The following is a 12,053-nucleotide window of genomic DNA, read 5'->3' as shown; positions in this document are numbered from 1 at the left end:
GTGACGGATCGGCCCGCCGTGGATATTGCTGGGCGGACGCTCGGTATTTTATCCCGTTGCGGCTCCAATTGGACTGTGTAACGCCAAGAAGGTCTTTAGATTTATCGATTCACTTTGGCGATACAGGCTAGCCCTGGGAATCTGTTAGACGCGCGTGTGTTATAGTTTTGGTGTCGCTTGGCTAGGTGGGGATCACGGTACAGTTGTTGAATTCGATGCTACTAGCAAGAAGATAATATACAGTCCTTCTCATAAATATTCGTACCCTCTATGCCTATTAAAGAAGTTTGTCTAAATTAAATAATAGGTTCGATGTGTTCAAATGAATGTTTCATTATAAATATATATATGGATAAACTTCACACTTGTGTATATAATGAACAATTTATTTGGAAACATCGAACTTATTATTTCGTTTAGACAAATCCCTTCAATAAACACAGAGGGTACGAATATTTATGGATACTGACAAAGTTGGAAGTATACCGGAAGGCTGACACATAACACCTGAAGAGACCTCAGGATCCTCATCCCTGGTTAAGACCAAAGTCGCCCTCTTGAAGGGATGAAAGAGTCCACGAGTGGTAGATTCGAGCCGAGAAATCGGTGCTAGACTATGGTCGGCTTACGGAGGTGTTTCAGCAGGCAGGTGCGGATTTCTGGTCGCAAAACTCGGCAGGGGTGCACACGCTTACGCCAACACCCGCAATACTCCTCCGCGAGCAGCCCGTTCCACCGTCCACGTTGAATCCCACGGGATAAAACCGCCTCGTAGTCCGCGCCGGAGTCCCGTATATGTGGCCACCGGTTCCTCCTTCGTTCCACTCAACCGCTGCCCCACCCTCAACCTCGTTCCGACTTCACCCTCGTCCACCGCGTCGGCCAGACACCCCTGCATCCACGAACAAACGCCCCGGGGCCTGGGCTTCCTGAATATTTTATTTACTCCCCGCGATGCTACGTCTTCTTCTGGGCTTCTTTTCGCCCTCCCACGCCCCCACGCCACCCCGAGTCGCCGTTCGCCTTTTTCGTCGGGGTCCCTCTAGCTTTCGCGGCTACCGCCTCATCATCGATGCTCCTTGCCTCTTCGTTCAGCCACATCGCACTTCTTCAGGCTTTCCAACTTCTTTGCTATCCGATTTCTCTTCCACGATTGTTTTTACTGGCTATTCATCGCAAATGCGTTTCACTGTCTGGTTGCCTTGGACCTTTCTTAGAAGGGGATCGTTACCAATTCACTACGATTTTGGGGCTTGTATAATTCATGTTGACGAGGAGGGCTATCCGGCTAGTTGTCAAACATCACCTTCCTTTCCATTTTTCCTTTTTTCAATTGTAGACATGATCACACTACGCAGAGTGTCAGATCTTCAAGGGTTGAAAAATAAAATTGTTTATTACCCACTGACTGATTACCAAAGTATTCACGTATTCCGTTTACCAAAAGCAGAAACTGTAGTAACCCCTCGATCACCATTTTATCGCGATCTGGTGCAAACGGGTTAACCTGCTAAAGCTCGTAAAGAAGTCCCGGTGTTCTTTTCTGGAGTGTCCCCCCGGCTTTCCTTGGCTACCTCATCATCCCCCAAGTCTCTCCGTTCGATCACTTCGCGCTTCTCCAGTTTCCAAGTCTCCGTCTCCCCTCTTTCCGATCCGATTTCTCTTGGACGATTGTTTTTACTGTCGCTTCATTACCGATGCGTTTCACCGCCCGTCGCTTTTCTTGGACCGCTCCACCCCTTAGGAAACCCCGCAGACGCGTTTTATCCCGTCGGTTTAGCGGATCACGAGGTGGCTTTGTTTTACGGTCCGAAGGGAAATTTATTATTCGTTTCCTTTTGGACACGGGACTTTTTTCGCCCTCTTCCTTTCCCCCGCTGGCATCGTCTCTCGAGGCATCGATGGGCCCCGGACTCCTTATCGATTCTCCTTCCGCGTCGGACTTCCTCTTTCGCCTCTGGCTGCTCGGCGCTGCTGTTCTCCACCCTTCGCCTCTTTTTCCCTTAATCGCTCGAATTTATCTTGGTTAGAACGTCTCTGGAAGCCGACACTCTCTTCCTCGTCCCTCCCCACGTGCACACGAAACCAGGTGTGTATACACTCCCGATCTCGCCAGGGCAGTGGTTCTTAACCTCTTGGAGTCCGCGGTTTAAGAGGAAATTCTTGGTCTTTTGCAGGGGAGGAAAATCTGACGCAATTTTTCGTCTTGAATAAACGGGTGGAATATAAACCCAGAAAAAAAATATAGCACAGCCAGGAATTTAAATATAAATATATATTAAATGAAAAATAAGGCACGGAGTGTTTACCTACACGACCAACCCCGTACTCTACGATTTGTGTTCTCATTTGACTCCTTATTGTTAGGTATGAGAGGCGTGGATATTATATATAGTTTAATCGAACTCCTTGCGATACTGGGACCGCATTTTTTGAATACTGGTAAGCTTCTCTCGTCAGATAGAAACATATTTTCGACGTTTCAATTTTTCTATACCGTCTGGGTCCTTTATTAGACTGTAGGCACGGCGGTTAAGAATCACTGCGCTAGAGGAACGAGCTGGATGCGAGCGTGTCGGCGGGACCAAGCACACGGCCAACTCTCTAACGATCCAACCTCTGCCCGACGTTTCACGGTTGTCGATTTTCCCGTGACTTCCGGCGAATAGATGCGATAATGTTCTTCTTTTACGAGTGCAACGCCCGTTGATTCGTTTAATTATTCGATCCCAGCCAGCTCGGAGCGCTGCGAAATCCCGGCTGCTCTTTTACTTTCGATAGAGAATAGTCGGAGGAGATTTTATAATTGCCGAACGAAAGAACTTACGGGGACACGCTTCGATTAAACTCTCGAACGTCTTGCGAAATTTACCAAGAGGCTGGTCCCGTGCTCTTTTGTTGCAGTATTTGTTGAAATTACTAAATTAATGTCGATCGTTTCGTTAACATGTGTACATTGTCGAAAACTTGTTCTTTAAACTCGCAGAAAATACCTGTAGGAGAGTACGATTTCGGCTGTTAATAAGTAGACCAAAGAAAATGCATACGGAGGATCGAGTAAATTGTTGCAGCTCGCCTTCAAAGAACACGGAGAAAAAGTCGCTTGCGACGATCCAACGCGGTAGCGAGTCAAGGAATTAAACTCCGTGTTTACTGTGCTTTGATGCCCATACCCTGAAGCGCGAGGTCTAATTAAAATATCATCCGCACAAAGGATCGAGAAACGGCTTAAGGAGATTATTATTGGCCGATGTAAATTATCGTTAATTCACCTTCTTCCGCTGAATAAGTATGATGAATCAGTCGGTGTGTTTATCATGGTAATTTATTGCTCGCGCCAGCATCTGTAACTAATGGCGCGCGGTGCTCGCTGAAGCATCGGTAATTATATCTGAATGCAATTCAGTGTCGCACACTCGAATGCATCCGACGAGGCGGTAGTTAGACCTTCAGTTGCCGGGTCACGACTGGCGTCTGTGAATTCGTGGGCATTCGCGCGCAGTAAGGGAGTCGACAGCGTGCGTCGGTAATTGTAAGACACGAGACGTTCCCTTTTGCAAAATGGTAAACAGGGGGCAAGCTGGCGGACGTAAAAGCACGAAGGCAAGGCGCAATTTAAGCATTGCTTCAGCGTACAATCGAAAATTGATGCTGGCCGATTCCCTATCGCAATTTGAGCTCGTGACACAATTTAGACGATGGTTATTAACACTGTTTAATTAGAAATTCCGTTACAAATTGTACGGCGCTTGTTAACTTGCTTTAACAAAAGTTTCATTATGGCATCGGGCCACCATTAACCTGTAATACAAGTCCCGTGCTTGGACTAGATGCATACAACATTTGAATAGATTCAAGTGGAATGTTACCCCATTCGACTCTCTCTAGACTTGTAGTGGCTCGGTGATATGTAAATCGAACGACTGTGCTGACCAGGGCAGACGTTGAAGTTTAACTTTTCTGGCTGTGAAAGATAGCATCGTTATGGATGTAGTTTCTCGATGTTTCTTAATGTTGCAATGTAACAGTGTTCTATAGGTAGATGAATATTATACGAGTTAATCCTAGTAGCCGTGTTGCAGCAACGCACAGGATGATTTACGATGTTCCGTCGACCGTGGAGTCGAATAACATATCTGCGTATGTACCTTGTGTATATCCAACCTCGCCATCTCATAACATTATCGCGACGAACGAATTTCAAAAGCGGAGAGGTCTTCGTGGCCTTGGCGTTCTTAATTCGCGTAAAAGCAGAGATTAGCCCCTAAAACGCGAGCTTTCCGGTTGCAATTAATATGCAAGCACCGGCGAATCTTTAATGCGCCTTAATGAAAATCTCTGATTCTGAAATTCGACCCTATCTGGCGGAACATCTGCTTAGTCCAAGTTGGAGTTTCACGTTGATTTCTCGGGGTCAGTCGACCGTCACACGAACTTCGTCTTTCCTCGTTCGCCCCACCTCGCGAGCGCCGCCCGAGTCATTGCCTTTGGTGTACTGGGTAAACTTAGTTAACTAACATTCCGAATTGAATCCTCCAGAATGCAATAAGAGAACGCGACGGTGTTGGTGTAGCGCGTCGTTGGAAATTACCGACGTTTGATTATTACGATCGTGTTCGTGCCCGAAATTTCAAAGAATCCAGTCCTCGTTGTTTATAGTATTTACGAACCTAGAGGATGTCGTGTTCATTTTACGAATATCTTCGTATCGAAAAGCAGGATTAGAGTTTCGAATCTTTCCTTGACATTACTCCGTCGACTTGTCGAACCTTTCGATCCACGATCGAGGAGGTTCCACTCGAGGGAAGAGGTAGATTCGCTGGCCGGCGTTATCAGCGTTTCCCCTCGTTAATTATATCAAAGCTTTCGACTCCGTCGAGCGGCATTCAGACGCTCTCTCGTATCCTAACCCCAAAGACAAGCGAACTTCCTCGTTATCATAATATCGCGTAATTTAGTATTGGTGGGCTTTCGCGCACCTGCTGACTCCGGAAGGCTCGTCTTCTCCTCGCCGACGTCGAGTTTCACACCGACTTCTCGGGTTAACCGACCGACACCTTGCTACCCGTCTCTAATCCTTCATCTCCCTTCGACTTCGGTCTACTAGGTAAACATTCTCGGGCAAATCCATGGAAGCTCGTCGGTGCGAGGCCCCCCGCATCCGAGGAGTCAGGCATTCGGGCTTGATGGCTTTAGGTCTGTCTAGGAAAATTCCAGGAGGTCAGTGAAACCTGCTGGCTCGCGTTTGCTGGCAGCCTGGCGACGATGAATGTTCTCGGAGTCTGCACGCTCATTCTCGGTGAGATGAATTTTCCAGGGTGCCGAAAACCGAACAGAATTTTCCCTTCGCGATGTCTCGCGTGCTACATTTTCTCTAACAACTAACACGTACGTTACGAGTTATTCTACTCGAAGGCAGCCAACAACTAACGCGTAAAATTTTGACATCACCTGTTTAACTTTTAACGTGCAATCGTCGAGGGTCGATTTTTGCGCTACTACCCATCGTACGTATCGTACTTCCGCGCCTTAAATATTTGAACAGGGAGTCGATGGCGGGGGAGTGACTGGCCGCGGCAGAAACCAGAACGTTCAGGATTCTGGATCAGCCATGATTCCTGGTCCGACCACACGATCTCGTCCGTGGTCACGCATGGGATCTACGCTAATGGATTGCCAGCCGATACGTCCTACCCGCCATCAGATGGACGAAGATAAGCGACAAGTATCGCGAAAATCCGTGTGCCTTTGACGGTTCGAGCGACGATGCATTTAACCAAGGTTTCGCTGGACGATTTTTAGTTTCAAACTGCCACCCTTGTGATCAACGTTATTTCCATTATCGAATTTTTTCGAGGAACTTTGTGTCTACGATCAATAAGTCTTCGGTCAAAATATCTCTTCCTCTGTTCCTGACGCGGTAGGATTTACATTTAATTCGCCACGTCCACGCAACGCTTCGCACGCGCGTAGATACTACTGTCAAACAGGTCGGACGTCGATGTTACATTCATCTCGACAGCAAATCGAAATTCCAAATTATTCTGTAACATGTTACGCGTCACGTTCTAACGCGAAATATGGTAATTACGACACGCGTCAGAACGTTCGTTTAGAGAGTATTTCCAGAAGCGAGAAAATCGCCGGAATGCCTCCAAGGCATCCGCGAGAGCTCAGCGATTTCCAGTTTTGATTCTCGCGGAGCTGAAATAATCAGGAGAGACGGAGCTCCATAATCCGTCGCTTAATTAGATTATTAATTATGCAGCGCCAATCAGCTACTTGATCCGTTTTTGGATAATCGCGGTTTCGTTTGGATTCGGTTAATAGTCGATTAATAATGAAATAATTTAATTAACTACTCGACAGCTGGATACGTTTGGTTCAGCTTCGAGATAACCGGGCGACGTAATCAGTTTGATAGCGCATCGAGTAGAACCGTAGAACTACGGATTTAATTGATATAAGAAAAATTTTTGAAAAAGTTATTGCCTAACCCAGATTCCCAGATTACCAGCTCGAAGCTCTTCAGGGTGTATCGCTTAGTTGTCTCGAAAAACTGGTTGTTCCGGGTCTGCGTGAAACGAGCATTCCTGTTGGCTCGCTGAACCGAAGAAAGGAACCCTCCTGGTCTCGTCAGGTGACAGAGGGGAGGGGGATATAATTCGGTGACCTCGAGAGAGCGCACACGATAATCCTTGGTGTCGCGAGGGTTGGTAGAAGGGAACGCAAGAGGGAAGGCCACGCGGTGGGAAAGGGTTGGCAACGGAGCGAGAGGATCCACGCGCGCATAGTGTATAAAGACGGGATTATAATAAGCCGGGCCACGTTACGAAATTGTTTCGTTCTCTATTAATAACGGCAGCCTGGTCGTCGAAACACGAACGAGCACGCGGCACCCCTTTTCGCCACGCGACGATTATTATTGCTGCCACCAGGGGTGCGTTTCACCCTTTCGCGACGAGTGGAGGAGCGTCGTTTGTTTAACCAGCAACCGCGCGGCTTCGTTTCCAGTCATAATAGCTGACCGGTTTTTCATCATCTTAATGCCCCCTGGCTGACAGCCATCTTCCAAGGAAATAAGCCGTCTTTTACCCATTCGCCAAGACGATCCTAATTGAATTTGACGGGCATTGAGAGATATCCGAGGTGCGTTACAATCTTCCTCCCACCCCTCTTTGAATCGAAGAAGGAAGCTCGTTTTAAGAATTCCCGACTCGTTCCTCCGGCATGCACCGTTTGAGTCAGCGAAACGGGAAATTAACTGGCTGCTGCGCCAGTTCCGTCTGTTGATTTCTCGTTAAACGAAGTGAGAATATTATTCTAAGAATCTTCTAAGAAGCTTTCGCGGGAAATCTGCCTCCCAGGCCACGGAGAGAGTCAACTGGTTATGGTATCGCTGCCGAAAAGGTCTTCGGGCGCAAATTCACGGGGAACGTAGACGATAAACAGTTTCGCATAAACAGTGTAAATCTTGAAGATTTGGAGACTCGCGTAAGCGTAATTGTTTCCGTCGAAGAGTAGGAAGGTATGAGCCTTGAATAAGCTACGAGTAAATCATTTTATTTTCTTACGTTCTCGATAAAAAAAAATAAAAGTCATTCGAGATAGATAGGTTCAATCAAGATATGCGAAGAAACGAGGGAAGAAACGAGCCTAATTGGTCGCCAGGGGGAGGGGGGGGGGGGGGGGGAGCCTACGCCGCCGTCTAATCTTCCATCGACAAAGACGGGCGTTCGCCGCAGCAATTTACTTTCCGCAATAGTAGCACTGATGACGACGCGCGTCCATTGTTCGCACGCGCTATTAGGCTTCCGATTCTGTCTCCGGGTGCAACCGTCATCCTTATCGAGGCAGAGGTTGAGGCCTCGTTTGAGCGGGGGACTGGAGGCAGAGGACGCATTACCGATGGCACAATGAAGGAAACGCGGCAGGCAAGTTGGTCTCCGATACGGATTGCGGCGGCATTGATAGTAACGAGCCATTAGGGGACGCGTTAAACGTATCTCTGGCGAATACCACTGCTCGTTCAGCCGAGGAAACGCCAAGGCGACGCTTCCGCGAAGAATGGATTTTCGGGGATCGAATTTGTGTACCCTTTCGGCTCGGTGAACTTCGTTTCAAGGATTTGCACCCTGTCGCTCTTCCTGTCTTTCCGATCGAGTACATCGCCGATCGCATAATCGCCTTTTCTTTTGAAGTCAATGTCCCGAATCGGAGCTTTGACTCGTCGACCGATAAAACGAGTCATTCCGAAAACTTCCACGACTTTTGTAAAATTTCTTCGATATTCTCCATCGTGGATCCTCATCGACACTGCTCTCGCCTGAAATTGGAGAATTGAAACCGAAACAGGAGGGTTAACGCGAAGCAATCGAACGCGACGCGTTTAGAATAGTTTGTATCGAGAACGAGTAAACTTGGACGTCCGCTCGAAGCTGCGAAAAGGTTATGCTAGCTCGAGGAGTTTGAGTATACCGTATTGTATGCTAAAATCAAACTGTACGTCGAATCGGAGTGGTCCGCCATTGTTATACACTTCCTGCTTGCTCCTCGTTCGCATTCCGTTTAGCATGCTACTTGACCGATCATGCATCACGCCGTCTTTGTGTTTTGCATTATTCATGGTTACGCGCGTACTCGAACGCGGCATCGTAATCGTCGTAATCGAACACTTCGCGGGGGTCCTACGATTATCTTTTCGTTCCATCGTATCCGCTTCCCGCGCGCCATAAACGCTACTCCATCTTTTCCGGTCGACGAAAGGTGACGAATATAAAGCGCGAATAAAGCTCGGCGAATATAAATCTTTACTGATGATAAAACCGAAAGAACTTTTGCTTCTGATTTGGAACCATCTGCCGTCAATTACATTCAACAGTTTACGTGCAGTTACACAAATGCTTCGCCAAGGACTTTAATAGGCATTTCATTCCACGAAAGTCGGCATTGTACCACGGAGTTAGTTCAGCGACGATGTGGGACGGAGACTCGGCCAACTTTGTTGGAAGAACTATCATTAAGATTGATGCTATTACTTCTTGTACTTTGTTTTCGAATGAAGCTTCTTCTTTCTTCCAGCGTCAACTCTTAATAGAGGTTGACGACCATCGTTCCTCTCGACGTTTCCGTCGATTACTGCTTTCAATGTTCTCTGATCGTACAAACCTCGTTGCCAACCAATGTCAGTCCGCACCAAAAGATCCAGTCTATCTACTCCCGAGTGTTCTCCTTTCGCATAAGCGATAATAAAAAGAAAAGAAATTAGACTCGAGGCGTTCCCACCGTCAGGCCAACGCGCGCTAACGGAATTCGTGGATGGCGCATTGAAAAACCCGCTTACAAATAGCAAGCGAGCAACAGGGTCAATCCCTGCTAGATTACTTTTCAAGTATCTCAATAGGGCTAGTTTAGTCGACTGCTTATGGCTTGTTACCGCGGTGAATGCGAGGCCGCGCGACAGAACGACACCCCGGCACAAAGCCGCAGTAACATAAAAGAGCGTTCAAGCCCATTCAAAACTGTTGCGCCACGTTAACATTTATTAACTTCGTCAAGCAGACGCGCACACGTACAACGTCGCCAGGATCGTCGCTTTTTAACGTTCCGTTATTGCCAGCGGCGCAATGTTTCCGGTCGGCCCGGACCGGAGCACCATTTTCCTTCTTTTCACGTGGCCTTTCCGATGTTTTTTGTTTCAGTGTAGTTGCGGCTTTCGGGGCACGAGGGACACGAACGCGCAGATCCACGCTGTGCGAATCGCTGCATCGCCAGACAGGTATGTTGAGAGTCTACATTATTTTTAAGAAACGACTCTGTTAACTTCTTTTACTCGAAGGAATCAAGCCACAAACTCGTGCTCCTGTAAATAAAGAGGCCATCTTCGTAGCCGAAAATGAATCACCCCTAACGGGATTTACCGAGCGTTTAGCTATTAGATTTCCAGCAGCTTGCTCGCCATCGGAATTTTTGCAAGTTTTCGCGTTCGAGCGGCAATTTGCCGGCTGGTTATAACTCGGCTGGTTACGGTCTAGTTGGATTTAGGGAATAAATATCCCGTCGCCGGTGAAACGACTCTGGTCGCCGCGCACGGACACGGTGTCTCGCGTTATCACGAAAATCACGATGCAGGTTCGCGAGGCGCGCGCTGTGATCAGGAGATACGTGCCACCATAAAGCTCGCGTTATCTTAACGTTATTGCATATGACGGACGTGATCTCTGGTCCTCGTGCGATCTCGCCGCTACGTAACTGCGACAGATGCACGCCTCCTGCAGATATTGTCTTCTCGAGCACAACCCAGCGCATTAATAGAATATTGATAAACAAAGGCCAAATTGCCTGGAGTTACGATACATCGAACTTCTGAAACCCAATTTGCTTTGGTTATCTTATATACCTGTATTTATTTGCTACTCTTAACCAAGCCAGAGTAAAACCTTCTCAGGCGTGAAATCTTTTATACTTCAGCTCGATGACAATTAAAATTTGCTAACGATTTCACCGCTAGCATTATTCTTGGTAACTAGATTTTTGAGGGACGACGCATTATTAGAAGCAACATCGCTCGACGGGCCGCCGATCGGAATACCAACGAGCGGGGACCGATGCAAATCGTGCCGCGCGCAGAAATTGGATTATCGCGAGCGATCGGTCAAACGGCGCATGGGAAATTTTAATTATCGAAACTACGTACAGAACCTCCGGCTGAAATTACTTGAAACGCGACGGGAGAGGATTTTTACCCGCGCAGTGAATCAGTTCCCCGATCGGGGCGATAATTATCGCGGATAACGATGTTATCGGTTTCGCAAGTCTCCAATAATCCGCAACCATGCGAAGCTACCGACGAATGGGGAACGACGCGACGTCCGTCTAGAAAATTCGGAGAATGCCTTTTCTCTGTCAACTGTTTCGGTGGAATAATTGAAAAATATTCATTATTATTTCAAAATACTTTTCGTTGCCAGTCCTAGGTAACGTTCATCGTTCAAACATTCATCGTTCAAACGTTCATCCTCCGTTAGGGTTCCACACTTCCTTTAATTTTGTTGAAAATTTTCACATGATTCTTTTGCCATCGTAAGCATATGCCCCTTAAGGGACGAATCCAATGTGGATGAGGACACTTAACAGATGGTCGTCCCTGGCTCCTGTTAAAGGATAATCTCGTTGATTTCGCAAGATACCGCGCAGTCGCGCAGATTGCCGGCCAGAAGGACTCTATTGGATCAACGATACACCCTTTGTCTCGTCGTGCATTCAACTATATCCTCGGGACAAAGTACCAACTGCCACTATTTTTAAATAGTTTACCTCGGAATCGACTGGTCGCCGCCGGGCATCGGAGCGGCTTCTGTCGGAGATTTTTGGACAGTGCAAAGACTCGACGAGAACTGTGATGACAATCTAAAAGTAATATACAAATCGTCAAGCTTTACATTTGAGTCACCTGACCGAACCGTCTAAAGGCTCCTAAAACTTCTTCTCGAAAGCTCCTTTAATCGAACCAATTGCCCGTCCTTCCTATCAACCTCAGAACCAAAAAATCGACCTACGTTCGTTCAATCTCGAAAATACAATTCTCTGGCGCAACGAAACGCGATCAGCTCGCGGTTTGCGGTTGGATCCACCGACCGCTTCGGATAAGTCCATTGGTCGACGATCATCGACGTCGTCCACGCGGCAGAGGGCCGTGGTATCTCGCGTGGGAGATCTTTCCAGCTACTAGGACGTTGTTATTCCCCGTGCAGTGAGCGACTTGTGGAGAATCTTGACGTAGAGGCGAGGCTCGCACGGCATTCGGCGTCAGCGTCTTGAATGGTGACAAACGGCATGTACCGCGAACACACAGTCGCGCGTCGTGGCTGGGACGCGAGGCATGAAGGGGCCCTGCAGCTCGTGAGCAATGCGGATGCACCGCGGAGCCAACGGCGAACATACAGTTGACAGAGGCGCTTACGAAGGCGAGAGATCGTGCCTCTGTTTCCACCGTGTCTATGTCCGTCTCTCTCTCTCTCTCTCTCTCTCTCTCTCTCTCTCTCTCTCTCTCT

At 47.8% G+C, this 12,053-nt stretch overlaps 1 protein-coding gene across 2 annotated transcripts in view; it reads left to right on the top strand.

The window, feature by feature from the left end:
* Positions 1-12,053, top strand: part of LOC128888330 (uncharacterized) — a 260,580-nt gene that overhangs the window by 53,058 nt on the left and 195,469 nt on the right. The window contains exon 2 of one of the 2 annotated variants that reach the window (XM_054145069.1): positions 9,707-9,778. The gene's annotated coding sequence lies outside the window, so the exon portion shown is untranslated. Of the gene's footprint in view, positions 1-9,701; positions 9,779-12,053 lie in introns of both variants that reach the window. The other variant, XM_054145068.1, reaches the window with a different exon arrangement.

Source organism: Hylaeus anthracinus, unplaced genomic scaffold, assembly GCF_026225885.1.
Source record: "Hylaeus anthracinus isolate JK02 unplaced genomic scaffold, UHH_iyHylAnth1.0_haploid 11994, whole genome shotgun sequence".
NCBI lineage: Eukaryota > Metazoa > Arthropoda > Insecta > Hymenoptera > Colletidae > Hylaeus > Hylaeus anthracinus.
Note: the sequence above shows the minus strand (reverse complement) of the source record. Positions and strands in the feature narration are given on the sequence as shown.